Raw genomic sequence first — 24342 nt, 5'->3', positions numbered from 1 at the left:
GTGTTGATGTGGTCTCAGTCCTACTCGAAGATCGGTCTATGAGCTCTGAGCTCGCTCCGTAATGGGGAAGACTGGCTGGGTGACCAACAGGCGACCGAGGAGGAAGTGAATTACACACACACACACACACACACACACACACGGGCTAATGCATAAATGGATGTAAACTCAATGTGACTCAGAATTATAATATGATTTGACGAAGAACCTACATCACTTTTCATATTCCATCATTTTATTTTCCGTCGGGAAACTGCTCTGCTCACATCCCTGCGGAATCCGAGGAGGGAGTATTGTTTAGGATTCATGTGTGTCCAGTTTTCGAAAAACCACCAGATATGTTTCAGTCCAGTATTACGCTTTGCTCTCTCACCATCACTATTTTCCAAAGGCTTTAATAGAAAATTTTCATGTTTTTAAGGGTAGATGGACTGCCAAGATTTCTGTATTACTATAAGGAAAAACTGTCTTGAAAACCCAGCATTGTCGTCTCTGTGGCCTTGGAAAACTGTCATGGTAACAGAGCAAGGCATTTCTGAATACTCAGTCATAGGGAATGTAACACTGATTCTTGGTTTGCAGTGTATTCATGAATTGTGGCTGGGAAGTGGTATGCTTTGGTCTACAATTTAAGTAATGTTGATTCTTGGGTGCCCAGTTTTATAGATGCGGCAGGTGTGCTCACAAGGTTTTCTCCTCCTCCCACTGCTGCTGCCACCGAACAGTCGACACGTATGTAAATGTGTGAAGAGCGCCGCTGCTGCAATCGTGCTTTTGTTTTCCTTCTCACTTCTCGTGTAAAGCTGCAGTGCTTGTGTGTTGCAAATTTCTCATGTGATGGAACCTCGCAGGGAGTAGTTTCAGTAGTCATGTTCCTCCATCTATTTTTTTGGAGGCAAGAGGAGTGGTTACCGTTGTGTGTGTGTGTGTGTGTGTGTGTGTGTGTGTGTGTGTGTGTGTGTGTGTGTGTGTGTGTGTGTGTGAGAGAGAGAGAGAGAGAGAGAGAGAGAGAGAGAGAGAGAGAGAGAGAGAGAGAGAGAGAGAGAGAGAGAGAGAGAGAGAGAGAGAGAGAGAGAGAGAGAGAGAGAGAGAGAGAGAGAGAGAGAGAGAGAGAGAGAGAGAGAGAGAGAGAGAGAGAGAGAGAGAGAGAGAGAATCTTTTCTTGGAGCATGGAGACGAGGAAACTTCAGCCATTATGAAGACTAGATGTTGTTAATACAAGTGCACTTGCTAATTTACTGGTATGCATTCCGTCCTTCTTTCCCGTCTTGAGCCATAAGTACCTTTTACGTGATAATCTTTCCTGCACGTTAGCTAATGATTGTGAGAGGATTTGAGGGAAAGCACGAATAGTATTGTTTTAGGTGGAGGTATCGAAGTATCTCTTATGTTCTAGTCTCTTAACCCCTTCAGTACTGGGACGAATTTTTACCTTGGGTTTAGGTGTGATTAGACGATTTTTACATTAGGAAGGTTCTATGGGGGTCAGAAAATTAATGGACAGATTCTTCACTATTTCTATCCCCTGTAGTTTCTGAAACTGTATAAAATGACTAAGTAATAAGCAGAATGAATATGAAGACGTGTCATAGCACTGAAGGGATTAATGTTAAGAAATTGTATTGATAAATTTATATACGGCAATGAAATAGTTTATCTCAGTTACGGCTTAAGAAAATACAACCTCGTTCACACAAAGAAGCGTGTTTCTGTCCAGAGTTATATCACCTCAGAGTAATGAACGCTTAACCCATTCAGTACCATGACGCATTTTCATATTCATTCTGCTTACTATTTGATGACTTTGTACAGTTTCAGAAACTCAGGCGGGGGATTTGAATAGTTAAGACTGTGGCCATTAATCTTCTTTCCTCCATAGACCCTTCCTAATATAAATAAAATGGTCTAATCGTACACAAATCTCAAGGTAAAAATGTGTTCCTGTATTGAAGGCTTTAAAACGTGATGATAACAGGGATTACACGCTCGTATCTCACCAACAGGACCCCCACATCCTCTTCCCTACATTACCTTGGTCATGGCGTTAAATCATCACACACTTCTCTTACTGAACGATAATTTCTTTTTCCTTCATCTCACTGACACCTTTCTCTCATCCGTCAGTGTCCTTTGTCAAGTAGCGGTTCCAATCTTATCCCAATCTTATCCCAATCTTCTCTTCCTCTTTGCACTTATCCTATCTTCATCTTCTCCCGTCCTGCCCCACCTCATCTCCGTCTTTTCCTATTTTATCACGGCTTTTTCCTACCACCTCTTTTGTCATCCTCCCTCCCTCTGTCTCCCCGCAGCGTCCTCTCTCTATTCCCATCCCCTTCTACTTCCCCTCTCCTTCCCCTTACCCCCTCCTTCCTCATCCCCTCCACCAATAGCCTCTGCAGCGCGTTCAGGTCCATCTTTTCCCCTCGCGCCCCGCCACAACGAAGGAGAATAACACATTTCATACGCACCACGATGCACACCACAGATCTTCATGGGATTCTTCGTGTTATCAAACGCCTCGCAAGAAATATACATGCTAAAATTTGTGAATATTTTTTTGGTTCAATTCAAAGTTTATTTCTCCTGCGATGGGGTTCTCTGATATGAATTTGTGTGTGTGTTTGTGTGCGTGTTTGTGCGTATGTGTGCGTGTAGAACCAAATCTTTGCGAAAACAGATAGATAAATAAGGAAAATAAAAAAAAATGTAAAGATTAGTCAGAGAAAATGATGATAGCAGTAATAATATCATCAGTTCGGATCGCTCATTCTTCATGCATAGCGCGCTGGCGGAGTGAGAGCAAGGAAACACACACACACACAAACACACACAGTGGACATTAATGCAGGATGAAGTGTCAGCAAAACCAGCTTAGAGTGACGCACCGTGAAGCAGAAATGTCGGTGAAATTCAGACTAGGTTTTACTGGGCCGCTTTACTGAATATGATTGCCTCTGAAGTGACTAATCTAGTTTGCTCTCCAACCTTTCCTCACCCTGGATAAATTAACGTGGTAGTAGAATTATGTCTTGGTTTTTTCTTTGTCTCTTTTTACTGTGCGAGTGACAGTGAAATATAGAACAAACGTGGGAAATACTACTGGTGCTTTCAGTAAAAATAATATGATGACTCCTATACCAGGCAAAAAGTGGCGGTGTGTTGTAGTGTGGTGTTAGATTAGCTTATATGTAAAATATGACCTAATTTACTTTGTCACTTGTAGTCTGTTATGTTTTGAATATAGAGACTGAGTGGGCCTTTTTTTATATATTTTTTTGTTGCTCTTAGCCAGTTCTCCCCTTTAACGTAAAAAAATAATAACTGAAAAACTGAATTAAAAACAGCAGTACTTTTCATATTCTTTTTAAATTCCATGTAATTCATAATCACCTTAACCGGAGGCTGTGTGTATTATGTGAACTGTGATTGAGAATTGACGAATACAGATGGGTTATAAAAAGGGCAATGCTTTTGTGTTATAGTTTGATACCAGGTTTTTTCCTTCCTAATGCCCTGAGCTGGCAGGTTTTATCCCTTCACCGATCATTGCCTTGGGTCAAAACTCGCAATATTTACATGCATTTCCCGTCCATCATATTGGTTCACGTTTCCAGCTCTTCCGCCATCCACCAGCGAGGCGCGCCGCGAGAGGCACAGATTAAATATTCGTTTATTACTTATATTTGACCCAGTGTAGTATTAATCACGGGTGAGATTTTGCACAATATTTCTGTGCATGCAATACTCGCGGAGGTTGGAAAATAAGTAAAATCATTGGTCTGGGGAGTTGTACACACACACGCCCACCCACCCATCCACCCACCCACCCACCCACACACACACACACACACGCCCACCAACACACACACGTATTGGGTTACCATCTGGGTGCCAGCAATAAATGTGTGTGGGTTTCATAGCACCTGCTCTTCCAGCCTCAAGGGAGAACCACATTCTATAGACATATATGAAAAAAGAATGATACGTTACTGAAATTCTAGGTGTCTGTATGCCTGTCTGTCCGCCTGTCTGCCTGCCTGTCTGTCTGCCTGTCTGCTGGTTCGTCTGGCTATCAAGGTCTTTCTTTCTGTTAGTCAGTTTAGCTGGCAGGTCTCTCTCTCTCTCTCTCTCTCTCTCTCTCTCTCTCTCTCTCTCTCTCTCTCTCCAGTTTGTTCTTTCATCACTATTTTTAAGAAGTATCCAATGAATTCCTATCAGCAGTAACAAGTTTTAATTGCCTTCCTACTCTTGTTGTCCTGAAGAATCCTTACCATGAACAGGGAGGACAGATGACCAAGCGGCGGGTGGGGGAGGGGACGAGTCAGCTGGCCGCCCAACACCCACGGCTGCAGCTCGGTAAAGGACAAGCGTGTGCTGAAAACTGAATTTGCGGCCTGGCTCCCCCTGCTATTGACATATTACTTCTCTATCTCATCTTTAATGGCGCAGTATTATACGCTCCATGCATCATGTAACCAGCTGCTCCTCCCTGATACCCACCCCCATCCCCTCTCTCTTTCTCTCTCTCTCTCTCTCTCTTTTGCTTTGTTGTGATGAATGCTACACACAATTGACTCTGTAAAAAATGTATAGATACATGAAGAATTTACTGTTCACCGCCCCTGTGGCCTTGATTTAATTCTGTTGGACCTCACATCGATATAACTGAAGAATGCAATCTTGTACCGTCCACCATGTCAATTTTCTCAGTATCCTTGGCCTTTGTGCTGGTAAGACGCAGGAATTCTTTACTCAAATACGTACATCTAGTCAGTTCCACCATTCAATACCACTTGCTGTTCTTTGAAGTCTCCTTGTTTTGTCCTTGTGTCCAGCTGGAGATGAAAGAATGGAGGAACAGTTGTATGGGGTGCATCTCTCTCTCTCTCTCTCTCTCTCTCTCTCTCTCTCTCTCTCTCTCTCATATTCTACGTAACCAAAGCATGGTAATTCATAGTTAGGTGATGATCTTTCTCTCCTATCGTAAAAAGGCGAACAAGACAGGCATTTCCAGTGTTTATTAGTGGAAAAGATGAAGAGTAAAGAGTTTCAATTGTTAGAAATCAAAAATAGAAATCAAAATAGTGCCAATCGGTTTTTCCTTGTTCATGGTATGTAGATGACAACATGTAAAGTAAATATTTTGTTTTGTAAGTGGCAGAGATAATAATATACAAGCTTTGATCGTTGATGGGATAACCGTGCGTGCGTGTCATCAATCGATCAGCTGATGTATTTGACTAAACCATTTGCTTGCGTAGGGTCAGTATCGGCGGTGATAAAAGGCCACGCCCACTGTGAGAGGTGTTGTGCTTCTGAATCCATTGCATGTGTGAATGAAAAAAGTAAATCTATGTTTCTGTGTTAACAAACTGATGCGGCTCTCACGTCAGCACTGCCGGACGCTTGTAACTCTCCGGTGAACGCCTGCCGCTCCTGCCGCTCTGAATGCCATGAATAATCTCACACTTGTGGCGCATTGAACAGCTGTTATGTGTCGGGGGAGCAATAAGCGATGATTTGTGTGTTCAACTTACTCGCTTCGCGTTAATCCTTCCCGACACTGATGTACAAGTGGTTATAAATACTCTGGGAAAGAGGTTCTACAATACGTATACTTAGGTGTATTCCATGTAAGCGTGTCCATCATGACGTCAATTTCAAACAATGGATTTGCTAACATGCACCGCCAAAATCTGAGGAGTAAATTGAATGTCCTCCAGTAAAAGCAAACTCCCGCAGCAAAGTTTCCCGCGGAGGAGCAAGAGTCTCCTTAGCGTCGTCTCCTGTTTTCCGAAGGATCTCATTGCGTTTATTGTCTCTTGCTAATTGTCCGTTTTCTCCAAGCTATTTCTTCAGCTGCCAAGCGTCTTCCTCTCTACATGTGGCTGCTCTGAGGCAATTAAAACTTCGGAGAACCAAATTGCCATTTTTAACTCCCTCGCACCCTTAATTGGATATTTTCGTGTCTAGTGGGATATTTAATGAGACTCGCTGCTGGTTTCCCTTGTCCACTGCTTTCATGAATGTGAAGGGCTTTAATGAACTGGAATGCTCTTTTCTTTATATTAATGACCACGGCATTGCTTTCCCCTCAACTGTTTTTGCGTTATTCTCCTTCATACTTGCTTATACGTTTGTCTGCAGCATCTTTGGCGAGTTGGAGCTGCCTCAACACGACAAGGGAATAGAATTTTAGTGAGGTTCCTCTCCCTTGTGGTCATTGTGGGCAGATAGGATTGCTAGGCAGTAAAGAGGCAAACGGCTCCAGAACTGGGCTGATTGCATGCTGAGCAGACATTAAAGACGAGATTGCCGGAGGACTTGAAGATTACCCTCAAAAGAGCAGCGTCCGGAAGATTTCCTCGTGTTTGAAGTGTCACGAGGTAAAATGATTAGCAAGACCGTACTGCACGAAGAGGATGAGCTGTAATGAGCGGCACGCTGGTATTTACTGCTAGCCAAGGCACCGCGGCGGGGCGTCTCCCGAGGGAACCCGAGGCAAGACAGCTGCTGATTATCGACTTGAAGAGGAAGCTGTTCCGCTCTTGCTTTATATTTTGTCTCTCATATAATGCCTTCCCTGGCCCACTCGTGTGTGCTCAGCCTATGTAGGTTGGGGTTTGTTTCATCACCTGTGTTAGGTCACCTTGAGGCTGACCTGCCTAGCTGGCTGGCTGGCTGGCTCCACCTGTGATATTGCTAGTCCCCTCCACGGCCCGCACTGAGGCATGGCTATGACTCACATCCGCGTTTCCAGTGCAGTTTGAAGTGTTGTTGGGACGCCTGCACCATACGGGATGAGCACAGGAGAAACACTTGTATATAAAGAGTCTGCTGTATTTTTCATATATATATATATATATATATATATATATATATATATATATATATATATATATATATATATATATATATATATATATATATATACCGTCAGATATTTAATATATTGTATTGTATTTTAGCTTAAGTTGTGATGGCGCCCTGACAGTAATATTTTCTCGTGTATATATTTGTAATGCTTTCAGGACTGCATTTCTTATGTATGTAATATATACCCATTTATCATTTCATTGTATGTTACATTAGTATTTCGTGATTCATATATATTCATTATATTAATGTACTTGTATGCTTTTAGTATAATCGGCTGCCCATCGGAGATTTTAGTGAGAGTGTCGTGACGTCATGTTTGTTATTGTCTTTGTGAGAGAGAAGACGACCGGGACCAATGAGATGGTATTTTCTTAACCTTTCCTTATTATTAGTTTTCAGTTCAGTTTCACCCATGAACAGCCTTTTGCGTTAAGAACCGTTGCATTGAAGCTTATCTTAATTTTTGTATTTATTAAGAGTGATTAACCTAATCAGTGATTGGTGCCCACAGCTCCTTGGGGGGCACTGGGTCAGGCTGCTTGGGGTCGTAACAATATATATATATATATATATATATATATATATATATATATATATATATATATATATATATATATATATATATATATATATATATATATATATATAAAGAATGTGCTACATTTTTCATGGACGTGTGTTTTAAACAGTCTGACCGAGTTATGCAAGACGATAACACTGATCCTCTCAATACTGCGACACATTTTTACCTAGAGATATGTGTACGATTAGACCATTTTATTTAGATTAGGAAGGATCTATGTAGTTCAGCAGATTAATGGCCTCTGTCTTCACTATCATAATCACTCACATGAATATCTGAAGCTGCATAGAAATCATCAAATAGTAAGCTGAATGAATATGGTAACGCGTCATGGTACTGGAGGGGTTAAGGTCGCTTAGTTGCCACTCCTCTAAAGGTTAAATAGGTAGGTACGTGTTCCAATACAGTTCACCAGTCTACCGTACCTGCGTAGGATATCTAATGTATTGCGCTTTCTTCATACGATCATATTCATACTGTGTAGCAAGATCAGCCGCTCGAGTTAACTTATTCCATCTGTTTCGATTCATTGCGTCGTCTTATTGTAGTCTAAGTCTGTTCATGTCACGCTTCAGCAAGTCTTTCCATCTTATTCTCTGTCTTTATTTGTGCAAGAGGGGAAGCTGGCAAAGGGCAACAAAAAAAATAAAACAGGCCCTCTTGATTGCCAGTTTCCTTAAAGATAAGTAGAGTTAGCCAAAAGTCTGGGAAAAATGTCTTGAAACCTCCCTCTTTTCACGCTCTTTCCCGTAACTGATATCAGCACTACCTCCTTCACTCGTTCTTCCATATTGGGGTTTATGAATGGCAATTGTGGCTCTAGGAAATAATATTACTTGTGAGAGAAACACGCGTCTGGATGCAACTACGCGCTGTTACACAATCAACATGTTTACAGCTTTCCTTCCTTCCTTCCCCACGACTTGACCTTGTTGGAATGAGTTGTGAGACGTCTTCAAACATGCGTCGCTTCTTGCTTTCAAAGGCGTGTGTTTTTTTCCTCTTTTTCCTCCTTTTGCGAGAGATATTTGCCTTTCTATTCTGATTTTCGTCTTTTATGCTTTGGTCTTCCTCAATGTTGCTCCTTGCTTTGAAACTCCTTCGGTTTTTTTCCCTTTTTCCTCTTTCCTTTTTCCGCAAATTATCTCTCGCAAAAGATAATTTGCGTTTCTATTCTGAGTTTCTTTTTTTTATGCTTTGATCTTCCTCCTTTGTGCATAAAAATATCTTCGGTCAAGAGATCAATGAAAGGAAATGATATGCCAATAATCACTTGACTTTATGTTACCTGTGCATTTAACCCCTTCAGTGCCATGACACGTTTCCATATTCATTCTGTTTACTGTTTAGTGATTTTATACATCTTCAGAAATATATATGAGGATTAAAATAGTGAAGACTCTGGCCATTAAGCTTCTGACCTGCTAATGTCAATAAAATCGTCTAATCATACCCAAACTCATGATTAAAATGCGTCACAGTACTGAAGAGGTTAAGTACCTTGCGTTAACATTTCAATGCAGGGTATAGAACACTAAAACCACTTGCACTCATTGGATATCAGGCACAAAACTCTCAAATTAAGCCTAAACAAGACCTTATTTTCCTTTTTTTACATATCACACCTGTAATAATTACTCACTTTTCCCTCCCTCGTGTGATGAACCCAGTAATGAAGCCACGTGGATCTGAATACGCCAGATTGCAAGCGTGTTTTTTCCTCTTAATTCAAAGACTCATACTTGGAAATTACGTGGATGTTAGCTCGAGTTACTGAAGCGGAAAGAGCAATAGTTTAGTAGTATTGCAGTAAATACTTTATTCCACCCACTTCCCTTTTCTCTAAGTCGTATCGTTTTCTATAATTACATTTTCCTTAATGCAAGTGGGAATTATCAAGTCTGGTACACCAAGGCCCGTACTCAAAAACGCCTTGCTCTCTCACCAAGACTGTTTTTCAAGGCTACAGAGATGATAAGAGGGGTTTTCAAGAGTGTTTCTCCATATAAGAATGTATAAATCTTCTAAACTTAAATAAAGCCTTTTGAAAAAGTGAAGGTGAAGAACAGAAGTGTTTCAGAATACGAGCGCTTCTCTTACTGCTTTTAGAATCTTTGGGGCCTTATTCAGAAACGCTATATTCTCTCACCACGACTGTTTTCCAAGGCCAGAGATAATAAGCTAGGTTTTCAAGAGTGTTTTTCCAGTTGATAAAAAAAAATCTTGTCACTCTGCCTCTAGAACCGTAAAAATACCATAGAAACTCGCGTAAGCTTAAATAATCCCTTTTGAAATAGTAGAGGTGAAGCGCAGAAGTGTTTGAGAATACGAGCCGTTAGGAGCAAGAAAGACTCAGCATGTGCGACCTTACCTTCCTGTCACGAGGCGCCGGGGTTGGATGGCGGAAAAGAACACGTTAGGCATTGGTCTCCCCGTGACGGTGATGGAACAGGCTGGTGCAGGTGCTTGACTGGCTGCTCATCCGTGTGATCGGCCCAATTTGCTTAAATAGGGAGGAGCGTTCCGCGCGTGTATTGCATGTATTGCCGCAGGAAGGAGTGGCATTAGCGGCTGGCGAGAAGTGGTCTTGTGCCATCAGCCTGTCGCCAACACGCACACATGAAAAGTCCTTTGCTAGGAGGCTTCTCTCTCTCTCTCTCTCTCTCTCTCTCTCTCTCTCTCTCTCTCTCTGTGTGTGTGTGTGTGTGTCTGTCTCTCTCTCTCTGTGTGTGTGTGTGTGTGTGTGTGTGTGTGTGTGTGTGTGTGTGTGTGTGTGTGTGTGTGTGTGTGTGTTCGCCTGTCTCTCTCTCTCTCTCTCTCTCTCTCTCTCTCTCTCTCTCTCTCTCTCTCTCTCTCTCTTTCTCTTTCAGACACGGCAGAGGCATTGGTAAACGATTGAGTCAAGAAGGCGAGGAAGATGAGACTCTGCACTTAGGGGAAGCAGGATTGACTCAGCGATGCACACGATAAGATCACTGGGACGGCGGAGTGAGATGCATTTTTCTGATAATAAGGAGGAATATAAAAGAAAAAAAATTACCGGAAAAGAAGAAAATTAATATTAGACCTATGGACGGAAAGAGGAGGAAGTCAATTATTTTCTTATTCTCTATTTTGGATTAATGTGAAAGAAAGGGATTGTATGTTTATTCACTGTGCTTTTCTTCGTTTCAGGCAGACAGTGGTGAGCAACGGCCGCTTTCAGACACGCCATTGTAAAGTAAGTGCAAGATGTTTAGTGTCTCTTCGTCTGTCCTCAAAGAAAATGAAGCGCATGACGAGAGAGAGAGAGAGAGAGAGAGAGAGAGAGAGAGAGAGAGAGAGAGAGAGAGAGAGAGAGAGAGAGAGAGAAAACGCCTGTATTCAGAAACGCCTTCCTCTCACACTACGACAAATTTCCAAGGCCACAGAGACTGATAGCAGCGTTTTCAAGACAGTTTCTCCTTTTAATAAACTAGAAATCTTGCCAATCTATCACCAGAAAAATAAAAAATACTCTTAAGAATATGAGTATCTCCAAGTGGAACCTTTAGAAAGCAGTGATGGTGAGAGAGCAATGCGTTTCAGAATACCGGCCAGAGAGAGAGAGAGAGAGAGAGAGAGAGAGAGAGAGAGAGAGAGAGAGAGAGAGAGAGAGAGAGAGAGAGAGAGGCTTTATGTGTGTATGTATGTATTCATTTTGCATTTTCTATTAATATTCATGCAGCTACAAGAGAAGAGAATAATAAACAGAAAGAGAAGGCAGAAACGAAAACAGGGACACAATACAAACGCGTGGAGACGGGAAACGTATAGGACAAAAGCGACATATTCAGAAACGCTTCCTTCTCTCACCAAGACAATTTTTTAAAGACCACGGAGACGATTAGCCGAGTTCTAAAGAGCATTTTTCCCATTGATAATGCAGAAAACATATTAACGTGTCACTAGAATCACAGAAGCATCCTTAAAAACCCGGGTCACTTCAACTAGAGTCCTTTGAAAATAGTGAAGGTACGGCGTGGAAGTGTTTTAGAATATGAGGTATTTAATTAACCCTTTCCGTGACATGACGCGTTTCCATATTCATTTTGGTTACTATTTGGCAATTTTGTACAATTTCAGAAACTTATGTGGGATTAAAATAGTGAAGACGTGATTAATTTTCTGACCCTCATAGACCCTTCGTAATGTCAATAAAATCGTCTAATCATACAGAAACTCATGGTAAAAATACGTTCTGGTACTGAAGGGGTTAAAATCTCATGTGTGTATTGCATGCTGTTGCGAGACTACCATTCGTAACATTCCTTGAAAATATTTGCCTATGTGTTGAGGCACGGGTCACTGGAGGTAAACTGCGTGCTACCACTCTCTCTCTCTCTCTCTCTCTCTCTCTCTCTCTCTCTCTCTCTCTCTGGGTAAGGATTTATCTCGGTATTGAAGTTTTCTTCTTTTAATATTTTTATAATATTTTTCCATTTTTTTGTGTGTTCATATAGGTTATATATTTTCATGCAGTTCTGTATTATTGTTTTTGTTTTCATATTTTTTTGAGTATGTGGATATATTGTATGGTTATTTGGTCTCTCTCTCTCTCTCTCTCTCTCTCTCTCTCTCTCTCTCTCTCTCTCTCTCTCTCTCTCTCTCTCTCTCTCTCTCTCTCTCTCTCTCTCTCTCTCTCTCTCTCTCTCTCTCTCTCTCTCTCTCTCTCTCTCTCTCTCTCTCTCTCTCTCTCTGTCTCTCCACGAGTATTTATAAGGACATAGAAATGATTAGCGGGTTATTCAAGAGTGTTTCTCCAGTTCATAATGTAGAAATCTTGTCATTCTGTCTCTAGAAAAAAAAAACCCTTTAAAAGCTCGTGAAAATTTAAATAAACCCTCTTGAAATATTGGAGGTGAAGCGCAGAAGTGTTTGAGAATACGAGGCTTAGAGCAGTAACTAGAAACAAGTCAGTGATTGTTGTGATTATTATTCTTAACCAACACAACGTCAGACATTAATACAAGCACCACTGGACGTATGCATTAACTTTCATGATATGCCTAACTGTATGAATATCATTAACTAAGTCATTTAACCTATAACCTGAAATGATGAAGCTGTTACACATATCTGTATATATATAAAATTGATACGAAATTGGATTAATCCTTAAACAAACTTTCAAATTATGCATATCTATATGGATACTATTAACTAAATCAATAAAGCTCTGAATGAGGAAGATATCACCCATAAATACAATAACTATAAGCAAAGAATAATCAGATTAACATAAACATAATTAAACTTTATAACCGCTTGGATACTGAAATGCTTTTTACCTTGATTTTTGTGTATGATTAAACGATTTTATTTGCATTTGAAAGGATCTGTGGCTATGAAAAGATTAATGGCCAGAATCATCACTATTCTAATCCCAAAATATGTTTCTGAAGCTGCATAAAATCGCCAAATAGCAACTAGAGTGAATATGAAAACGCGTCCTGGTACTGAAGAGATTAACCCCTTTAGTACTAGGACGCGTTTCCATATTCTTTTTGCTTACTATTGGGTGACTTTATACAGTTTCAGAAACATATGTGGGGATTTAAATAGTACAGACTCTGGCCATTAATCTTATGACCTCTATAGACCCTTCTTAATGCCAATAAAATCGTCTAATCGTATCCAAACTCAAGGTAAAAAGTGTCCTTGTACTAAAGAGCAAAATCACAAATATCTATGAGGGTACAGTGAACAAAGTCAGCTAATCTTTCAGTCCTAAACAATGGAGGTATTAACCATGTACATAACAAAGCACTCACAGTAACCAAATTAACTCAACAAACACAGCCAGACAGATGCAACAATCGTTAGGAGAAATTAGCATAAGGAGCCCCGGGAATCACCAATAAATCTGCCTTTACATGCACCAATCAATATCGGGAGGAGACATTTAGAACCAGCGGAAGGAACTGGATCGTTAAAGGGAACCATCGCCTAAGAAGAGTTACAAATGTCTTTCCTCCACATCCCTCTCGTCTTGTGTTCCGTCGTATTGCGAGGCGGCCCGGCCATTGAATACCATCTACAGCAGAGAGAGAAGAGACGAGAGAAAGAGAGAGAGAGAGAGAGATTTGGAAAGGGTAGATAAAGGAAAGACACTATTTCCTATGGTCTCCCTTCAAAACATACACGGAAAACTGCTTTACAACCTACACATTGATGACTTCCTAGCGTCGCCTCTCATTTATCTCTCGGCTACGTTATAATAGAGACCTCACGTTGTGGTACTGATATGGTAACTGAGAGGTGGAGCGTATAAAGACTGTGCTAACGTGAAGTGTTGCTCGGTAAGGTGGCTGGGTGTGCGTGGCCTCGTTTGTAAACTGCAGCTTTCATGTGGAGAATCGAAGGGAGGAGGAAAGGAAGGGAGGGAAGGGGATGTGTGCAGGGGCTTCCCAAGGGCGGACATATATTGCACAGGGAAGCGTGCTGGATATGGCCCACGGGAGGGTCTCGGTCGAAGGGAAATATAATAGGAATGGTATTTATATCCCCAAGGGCGTGGAGAAGCATGGGGGATATTTTTAGACAACGATGCATTGACTTCCCACCTATTCACTATCCGTATAAAGAATTAAACTACGTTCCTATGTTATACTGTATCTTTTAATGCAGGGGAGGCGAGGGAGGAGCGGCACTGGTTCAGAGACACAAGGTAGGACGCTGTACCATCAGGCCCCGTGCTATTTGTCGGCCGTTGCTGCGTGACGGACAAGGCTCAGCAGCGAGGACTTCATACGGACGCCAATCTCAATACTAATACACAGGCAATCTCCTTGTGTCAACATGCGCTATGCTCTTATCACAGGAAAACCCGTTGTCGCATAAAGTAACAAATGCAAGCAGGAAAATGGCATGTTTCTGGTCACCTCAACGAGTGGCCAGAATGAGGATAGTATAGGAAAGGCCCGAGCAGGGAGTGGGATAGATACATGCTTCTCAGCGGTACCCTCCCTCACCTCAGTGTGCCGTAGGTGGTGAGGAGAGGGAAGAGAGAAAATAATTAGTGTCACGGCTTTGTGGAATATTCGTACACTTGTTTTATTGTTACATTGCAATGTATGCAGTATTTGCTGATGATTTTAGGGGGATTGTAGTTGATTATCAACATTTTTGCTGTGAATGCACTACAAATTGGTGTACATCTTAGACGTCTCAGTAGAACTGAAGAGTAACGTGTATTTTGTTGTGGTTGGCGTCCGTGGCGCGTTCCCGGCAGCGGAAGAGTGGCCTCTGTGGCTGCATGACGACCGGGAATGGGAGACGCGCGTCGCTTTGAAATATTTCAGAGGAAATTTGTTTTTGGGATAGGAAATGAAACCACGTTGTTTATAAACTTTCATTCTTTGTTAAGGAACAAAAGAGAAACTTTACCAGGTCTTGAATATTTTTACCGGCGTGTTGCACTGAAGGGCTGCTTTCCTTAACTCACTGAACTTTTGATGAAAAATTTTGTTGTTTTTTGTTAAGGGATCTTACGAGAATAGGGGAAATTTTTATTGAGTCGAATTATGAACAATAAGTGGACTTTATGTGAATAGCATTTTTCCTAATGATCTTTTCCCTTCAACGAACGTGTCACAACACATCGCAAACCTTCACTCATAAAATATTAAATCAATTAACCAGAGAGTGTCAATAGCATTACCCAATCCTAAGTCAGCAGAGTAAGTATCTTTCAAGGACTTTCTGACACACTGAATTCCTTGTAAGTATCATCCGATCTTCATTCTCACGTATGCTTTCCGCCCCACCAGTCATGCTCCTTATCATTTTGCTCTCAGGCATAATGCAGTACATCTTTATGGTCTCCGCCGCACGACCCGCCCAGGAAGAACTTTCAAGAACTCTCCTTGTGCCCCAAACTCGTGACGTGTCTGTTATTGCTTGCGGCGCTGAAGAGAAAAGAAGTGGAAGGAGTTTACGAAGAAAAGTGATTATTCTTTAGGGAATGGAGCACTCATTTGAACTAGTGACGAGAGGACGATGGTTTCCCAGAGAGAGAGAGAGAGAGAGAGAGAGAGAGAGAGAGAGAGAGAGAGAGAGAGAGAGAGAGAGAGTGGTTGGGATGAGTGGTCGTTTGAGTGTGTTAGTGGTATGCGGCATAATCTTCTTAATCTAACTGTAGTAATGTGCTCTGATGCTTCGGAAAAATAAAGATAATTTATAAAAAAAAGATGCCATGACCAAGACAAAGGAGGTGTACACGACAAGGGTGAATATATGACATAATAAATAGCAGGGAACTGAGGGGAACGGAGACACACACACACACACACATACACACACACACACACACACACACACACACACACACACACAGAGAAAGAGTCGTGTATTGTGAGAAAATCCTTTAATTGCCGACAGATATATGTTTGCTTATGAAAATGACGACGATGACTCAAAGGTGAATAAACGGGGAAGTAATCGAAATGAGAGAGAGAGAGAGAGAGAGAGAGAGAGAGAGAGAGAGAGAGAGAGAGAGAGAGAGAGAGAGAGAGAGAGAGAGAGAGAGAGAGAGAGAGAGAGAGAGAGAGAGAGAGAGAGAGAGAAGGAGAGGGAGAAATAAAAATGGTATGTGCAAAGGTGGTGTGTTGGTTTGCATAGTGACATATTTTTGAGAACCGAACGTAAAGCTGTGAAAACAACTGAGACTGGAGGAAGGCAGAGGGTGTGAATGGGGTGCGCGTAAAAACGATGGAGTGCGGAAGTGAAAGGGAAGGGCAGGGCAGCCAGCATTCGTGGGCTCTCACAAAAGTCCTGGTGCGATGTGAATATTCCCCGAAGCAGCGAGAAAACAAAACTATTTCTGATTCGTGAATGTAGAACGTGAATATAGAACGTCATCTCCGGACCGTTAGTACAGCCAATATGTTAATGGGTCAGGATGGAATGATGTGAGAAGAAAGCCGGTTTGGTTTGGTGGAGACGAACATTTCACAACCACTTTGAGGTTGTCTTCACTTTGCGTTTGTTGATAATAAGAATTGTGGAAAAGAAACTCAACTCCTTACACCAACAGGAATTGTGTTGAGAATGTGAATGTACTGGTTTATGATGCTGTGTGTGTGTGTGTGTGTGTGTGTGTGTGTGTGTGTGTGTGTGTGTGTGTGTGTGTGTGTGTGTGTGTGTGTGTGTGTGTGTGTGTGTGTGTGTGTGTGTGTGTGTGTGTGTGTGTGTGTGTGTGTGTGTGTGTGTGTGTGTGTGTGTGTGTGTGTGTGTGTGTGTGTGTGTGTGTGTGTGTGTGTGTGTGTGTGTGTGTGAGATAAACAAATTCATAAATAGATAATTAAACTACAGTATATATCCGTGTACTCACCTTCGCACACTACACGCCTCCTTCTCCCTCCACACACGAACACACACTCCAAAGGAGTGCTTTCAGCAGAGGACACCTCGGCTTTCCCTTTTCAGGAATTCACTCCAGCATTCCGCAGCGCTCCCATTCCTCCTTGGCGTCTTTCTTATTTTTTCGACACTTCTCAACCTAAAGGCGGCAGTTCATAGTGCTGCTTTCCTCACAACCCTCACTTCTACAGTTAAAAGCTTTTGAAAACTACGAATTAAGGCCTTAGATCAATCAATCAATCAATCAATCAATCAATCAATCAATCAATCAATCAATCAATCAATCAATCAATCAATCAATATATATATATATATATATATATATATATATATATATATATATATATATATATATATATATATATATATATATATATATATATATATATATATATATATATATATATATATATATATATATATATATATATATATATATATATATATATATATATCGTTAGCTCAGCGTCTCCAAAAGCCATTTTTTTCATTTTTGTGTAGGCGTAACCTTCCATACACAGATCCCATTTCTGGTAACACTGTTATGCTCTTCATAGTGAATATTTTCAAATTAGATTCTACGATTTGATATTTATGTGAATCACATTTGATGAAGATAAATGTTACGTGGCAGCCACGTCACACTCACCCTTCATTCCTGAGCTGACTGTAGGAGCACGTGGGCCGTGCACACTACTCTAAGAAGTGCGCTTCTCTTGCGTGAACTCCACTCACTCACCACTTACTCACTCTTGTAAAAAGGGAAGAAGTCAAAAGGTTTTCGTTTTATCTCATTCATTTAATTATCGACGGACGATATAAGTCTTACCGTATTTAAACACTTAGAAACTGTATTTTTCCTGCAGATTTCCGGCGTGTAAGTGCCATGAAATGTTGAAGGACGAAACATTAAACATGCCTTACGATATTGAATACAGAGGAAGCCGATTTTCCAGCAGGTATCCCGTGCTGCTAATAGTGACGCTGTTCGCTCATTCACGTACAGGCAACACGCTCAGGGAACAACAATCCCGATATGCATCTCAACCCCTAGCGAGAAATAAAACCAACATGAAATCCCCACAAACGGACTTGAAACACAGACAGTAATTCAATATAGACCATTTAATACAAACACTTACTATTGTATATATGATAATAATTTGGCCACGCCCTGCAGACGTCGTTGTTTATGAAATGTACCTCGAGTTAGACGCGCAAATGAAACTCGTGAAATACATTGGACGCGGGATTACCGTTAGTCAACCTCGATTAAGGCTGAATGTTGTTTGGGTGGCGCAGGGACGTAGGCGAGAGCAGCAGTAGGAAGCGGCGGCGGAGGCTGAGACAGGGGCCGGGGCGGAGGAGGAGGACACAGAGAGAGAGAGAGAGAGAGAGAGAGAGAGAGAGAGAGAGAGAGAGAGAGAGAGAGAGAGAGAGAGAGAGAGAGAGAGAGAGGAAGATATTAAGCCTGATGGCAAAGCACGACAGAGGACAGGCAGGGAATGGAAGAGGGAGAGAGAGTGACAGAGAGAGAGGAGAGGGAGAGAGAGAGCAGAAAGATTATCCAAACAGCGGCCGGAAATAGTGCACGGCTGAGATTAATTAGCCTGTAAATTGATGACGGAAGAAGAAAATTATAATTCCGAAAGAGGGAAAGCGAGGTGGATGGAAAAGGCGCAGGGAAGGAAGGACAATTTCGTCAGGTAATGGATGGGTTGGGGTGTTGGGGGTGTGGGTAAGGTAGGGAGGTGAGGCAAGGGAGTGGTGGTGATGGTGGTGGTTGTGTTATGGTTAGTATACAAAGACCAGCGTACGGGAAGGTGATGTAGTTGTCGTGCGTTGATTAATTTGATTTTACCTGAGGAAGCTTTATTTTATTCTCTCTCTCTCTCTCTCTCTGTCCTGTTTCAAGTCAGTGGTGAAAAAATCCTCTCATTTGAAATTAATACACACACACACACACACACACACACACACACACACACACACACACACACACACACACACACACACACACACACACACACACACACACACACACACACACACACACACACACACACACACACACACTCACTAAGGACCGTGTAGCCTGTAATGGGTGTGAAGGGTTTGGCGGCAACGTTGGGATGGGATGAGGCCGATGGGACGGGAGAAGCTATTGCCACCTTGCTTCATCCTCGCTGCCTTGCCCACCATCCTCGCCCATCACCTTGTACGGGATTTGCATGCTGATCACTGCCGGTCACCTCCTTGCCCTAGATCTCGTCCTCAGCGCAGCGTGGAGGGCGGGACGTGTGTTGCTTGCTGCGTTGCTGCTTCCTGCTAGAGTGTCACGTTCTGGGCAGGATTAGTGCTACTCTGAATTCAATCGAAGGAGAGGGTAATATAATTTTTCGAAGTTTTTGTACGACTTTGGCTCGTAGTCTCAAACAGTCTATGCTTTACCTCCACTATTTCAAAGTGTTTTTATCTAAATTTACACAAGTTTTTAAGGTGTTTTTACTGTTCTAGATGCAGAGTGACAACCTCGCTAATCATCTCTGCGGCCTTGGAAATTAGTGGGGATGAGAGAACAAAGCGTGAGATTTTGTGCTTTTGCTCGTGTGTATATTGATAATTGGATGCATTTAAGTGCTACTCAGAAATCAAGTCAATCGGAGGAACAAGTGTGATTCAGAAGAGAATATTCAACATTTGGACTTTTTTCTTTTATAGGAGACACAATGAGGAAGTCTCTTCTTGATGTGAAAGGAGACAAGTCTTTTGATACAATTGGCTGGCAGTCAGTATTCATCGAACATCTATTACAGTGAGCCAGAAGTGTGTGTGTGTGTGTGTGTGTGTGTGTGTGTGTGTGTGTGTGTGTGTGTGTGTGTGTGTGTGTGTGTGTGTGTGTGTGTGTGTGTGTGATTGCGCGTGTGCGTGTGATTTTAAAATGGGAACTTTGCTTTTCTGCTCCAATGCAGATTGATTATGAAAGCTGCGCTAGTTAAAGGTAAAATGAAGGTGCAGAGTTCATGATTGATGGTAGAGAGAGAGAGAGAGAGAGAGAGAGAGAGAGAGAGAGAGAGAGAGAGAGAGAGAGAGAGAGAGAGAGAGAGAGAGAGAGAGAGAGAGAGAGAGAGAGAGAGAGAGAGAGAGAGAGAGAGAGAGAGAGAGAGAGAGAGAGAGAGAGAGAGAGAGAGAGAGAGAGAGAGAGAGAGAGAGAGAGAGAGAGAGAGAGAGAGAGAGAGAGAGAGAGAGAGAGAGAGAGAGAGAGAGAGAGAAAAGGAAGACTGGTATATCATGACTAGTTGCTTCAGAAAGGGAACTGTGCTTTTTTTCTATCCCAGTACAGATCGATTGTGAAACCTGCGCGAGTCGAAGCTAAAAATGAAAGTGTGCAGAGATCATGATTGATGGCAAAATGCGAAAGGAAAGCTGGTATATCATGAATCAGAATGGTAACTGTGCTTTCTTTTGCTCCAGTACAGATTGATAATGAGAGGTGCGTGAGTTGAAGCTAAGATTAAAGGTGTAGAGTTCATGTTTGATGGTAGAATGCGAAAAAAGAAAAAGCGTGGTATGTCATGACTAGTTGCAAAATGGGAACGGTGCTTTTTCTGCTTTAGTACAGATCGATTATGAAAGGTAAGTAAGTTAAAGCTAGAGAGTGCTAAAAAAATGTGGTATGAGGAACTGCTTTTTTTCTGCTCCAGTATCTAGCTGTTATGAAAGTTCCGTGAGATGAACCCAGACATAGAAGGAAATCGAATTGGCGAAAGAGAAATGTTTGAAACTAAAGATGGTATGCCAGAGTCCGCTGAAGATAACGACATTGATTTGGCGGAATCCCTTCTGAGAAAATGACAACCATTCAATTAAAGGCTTGATCCACCCTTTGCGGAGGCCACACTGTAATAGATCTCATCAGAACTTCATGGTGGATGGAGGCGTGATGATTTCCACTGATTGAAGGTAAACTCAGAATGTGTACAGAGAGATAGGGAACACAATGGGACAGAAACTAAGATTGAGAGGGACAAATGTATGGGTTGAATAGTAGGCAGACTTTCAGTAAGATAATAGGGTGAAAGCTGCTACACTGGAAGCTGAAATTCTGGCAGCCGGCGTGTGAACAGGGAATCAGATTGCAACACGACCTGAACCCTCGTGAATGTCAGGGCTGGAGAAGGGGAAGGGGCGCGGGATGAATAGGAGGAAGGAGAAATGGTAGGGAGAAAAATAATTATAAAAAAGGATAAGGAATATTTTTGAAATATTGCTGTAAAAAGTTGCTCAGTGCAGGAAGAGAACGAAGTCATTTAATAGATATAGAGAAATATTAAAGGTCTTAGCCCCTTCAGTACTGGGATACATTTCAACTTTGAGATTACTGTATGACATTTTATTGACATTGGGAAGGATCTATGGAGGTTAGAAAAGTAATGGCTAGAGTTTTCACTATTTTAATATCTCACATAAATTTCAGAAGTTGTACAAAATCACCAAATAGTAAGCAGAATAAATATGAAAACAGATCATGATACTGAAGGTCTAAAGAGTGTGGTATCTTCTCTGAATGCTCTCTTCTTGTGATTGGATTCCAGCATTCTGACAAGAGCCAACACTCAGAAATTTGAAGATTAGAAAAGAGTGCGTTGAACATTCTCCGACATTCTCCTCCACTTTCTTTTCCCACAGCGGCATTGTGAACAGTCTTTTTTTCTGATTTTCTCTTTTTAGATATTTTTTTAGCCTTTAGCCCTGGTACACAGAGAGAGAGAGAGAGAGAGAGAGAGAGAGAGAGAGAGAGAGAGAGAGAGAGAGAGAGAGAGAGAGAGAGAGAGAGAGAGAGAGAGAGAGAGAGAGAGAGAGAGAGAGAGAGAGAGAGAGAGAGAGAGAGAGAGAGAGAGAGAGAGAGAGAGAGAGAGAGAGAGAGAGAGAGAGAGAGAGAGAGAGAGAGAGAGAGAGAGAGAGAGAGAGAGAGAGAGAGAGAGAGAGAGAGAGAGAGAGAGAGAGAGAGAGAGAGAGAGGAAAAATCGTAATAATATCACGTCCTCTAAGTGTGCGAAACTCAAACAGAAGCGTCTCTGATATGAAAACAATAAGTTTCGAGAGAAAACGCGAACTGACATCAATAAAGAGAGAGTTAGATCCAAGGGCGACACGAGAAATTTAAGGACAAAATGCAAAAATTCTAACCTAACCTTAAACTGAAGCTGCTGTCGGTATAGTAAAAACATCACTACGTATGCATCACTTCTGCTGACCAAAAGACATAAACGACATGGTGATTTTTTTATGTTAGAGGTGAAAACTGGCCAAGGGCAAAATAAGACAGTATAAAAGACCCACTTATTTCCCAGTCCCTTTTGCAGATCCCCGAAAATTAGCTAAAAGAAAGGGATAAATGTCTTGAAACCTCCCTCTTAAATTAATCTAAGCCATAGGAAGTTGGAAATACAGAAGCAGGTAGGGAGTACCAGAGTTTACCGGAGAAAGCTATGAATGATTGAGAGTACATGGTTAACTCTTGTATTAGGGAGTTGGACAGAGTAGGGATGAATTGGAAGTATTATAACCAGAGAAGCTTACGGGATACATATAAGAGAGCTTTATTATTTTATCACTAGCTGATGTGTGATATTTGGTGTGTGCTCGCGATCAGAAACAAGAGTAAGGTGTCAGGGAATAGGATGGGTGATTCGTTCTAGCAAAGCGGAGAGCGTGTGCAGCAGCTGGGTCATTAGAGCACGTTGATCGCCAAAGTTGGTGGAGGAGGAAGAGATTTCGCAGGATGGAAGTCTCAGCCGAGGGAAAATGGATCAAGATTGTCTCCACTTTAAAATTACGGTGTTGAATAATTCTGTCGCAGTGAAGCAGATAATATACACATGCAAAGTATTAATCCGTTTCCATATTCATTTTGTCTACTATTTGGTGATTTTTTACAGCTTCAGAAACTTATGTGGGGAATTAAAATAGTGAAGACTCTGGCCATCAATCCTCTGACCTCTATAAACCCTTCCTAATGTAAAAAAATGCTCTGATCCTACACACATCTAAAGGTAAAACTGTATCCTAGTATCGAAGGGGTTAATAAGATGATATACACAGTCAATGCCTATGAAATAAAGGTATCAAAGGTATATGACTACTTCCTTCCCTCTACGACACTCAAAACTAGAAGCTACTTTATAGATTTTTGTATGAACAGTCAGTATTATCTCAGAAATAACGTAAATTATATCAATCTCAACGATTCTCTCTCTCTCTCTCTCTCTCTCTCTCTCTCTCTCTCTCTCTCTCTCTCTCTCTCTCTCTCTCTTTCTCCTTGCCTCTCTCTCTCTGATCGTATAAAATCTTGAAAGACCTTTGCATACGAAAGTGATCGTATAAAATCTTGAAAGACAGACATATTAGTTGCATTGACAGGAAATTTATATGAGATAATAATGTTTTACACAACCACTCTCCTTCAGACACACACACACACACACACACACACACACACACACACACACACACACACACACACGCATACTGAAGAAAATTAGACTCTTTCTTTTCCTGTATCATATTACTTCGTGGCATCTGACAGTGAATGCATGCAAAAGACAGGTAGACGTGCTGAGTTTTTATTTTCTTTTCCTTCTGTTGCTTCCGTAGTTTTTAATTCAGCTGTTGATACACATTACGTTGATTTCTTCCTGTTTTGACGTGGAGAAATGCCGTTAATTGTTCACATGTAACGTTATGGACGTCAGTGATAAATTTTTGCGGTTCTTTCATGTCATTTCTCACTGTATTTTCTTTACGTGTGTTAATGTAACTCCACCAACACTTGCTAGAATAATGCTGTTAATATCTGTCTCAGTTTTAGAAGCCTACGTTCTTTATTTCCCATTTTACAACTAATTCCCACTGTATTTTCAGTAGGAGTGTTAAAGTTATCACCTACAGCACTGCCAGAGTGTTGGAGTGTATTCGTAAATGCTGGAGATAGATGTACCGGCGGGAGAAATAGAGGAAGGCATGAGAGAAAGTGTCTATTTGTGTGTGTGTGTGTGTGCGCGCAGTGATGAAGTGCTTGTAGTGAGTGTGACACAGGAAGGTGCAGGAGACTGATTGTCTTGGATGATTCTGATCAGCTGCGCCTATTAATGGGAGAAGATGAAAGAAGAAAACTATGAAGATAAAGGAGAAGAAAGAGGAGGGTGAGGAGGAGTAGGAGTAGGAGGAGAAGAAGGAGAAGTAGAAAAGAAAGAGAAGAAAAAGCTAAAGAAGAAGAAGAAGAAAGAGAAAAGAAGAAGAATGAAGAGGATTGCGATTGGGAGGAGGAGGAGGAGGAGGAGGAGGAGGAGGAGGAGGAGGAGGAGGAGGAGGAGGAGGAGGAGGAGGAGGAGGAGGAGGAGGAGGAGGTGGTGGTGGTGGTGGTGGTGAAGGAAAAGATGATGAAGAAAAAGACTAAGAAGATGTGGAAGTAGAAAATTTTCGGTGGACCTTATCGT

The 24342-nt window shown here is 41.6% G+C and overlaps 1 long non-coding RNA gene across 1 annotated transcript in view; it reads left to right on the top strand.

The window, feature by feature from the left end:
• Nucleotides 1–10682, top strand: part of LOC123504256 — an 88587-nt gene extending 77905 nt beyond the window's left edge. The window contains exon 3 of the long non-coding RNA XR_006674776.1: nucleotides 10637–10682. This is a non-coding gene — a long non-coding RNA (uncharacterized LOC123504256). The remainder of the gene's footprint in view (nucleotides 1–10636) is intronic.
• Nucleotides 10683–24342: the final 13660 nt, after the last annotated feature.

The sequence above is a fragment of the Portunus trituberculatus genome, chromosome 15 (assembly GCF_017591435.1).
Source record: "Portunus trituberculatus isolate SZX2019 chromosome 15, ASM1759143v1, whole genome shotgun sequence".
NCBI classification, from domain to species: Eukaryota; Metazoa; Arthropoda; class Malacostraca; order Decapoda; family Portunidae; genus Portunus; species Portunus trituberculatus.
Note: the sequence above shows the minus strand (reverse complement) of the source record. Positions and strands in the feature narration are given on the sequence as shown.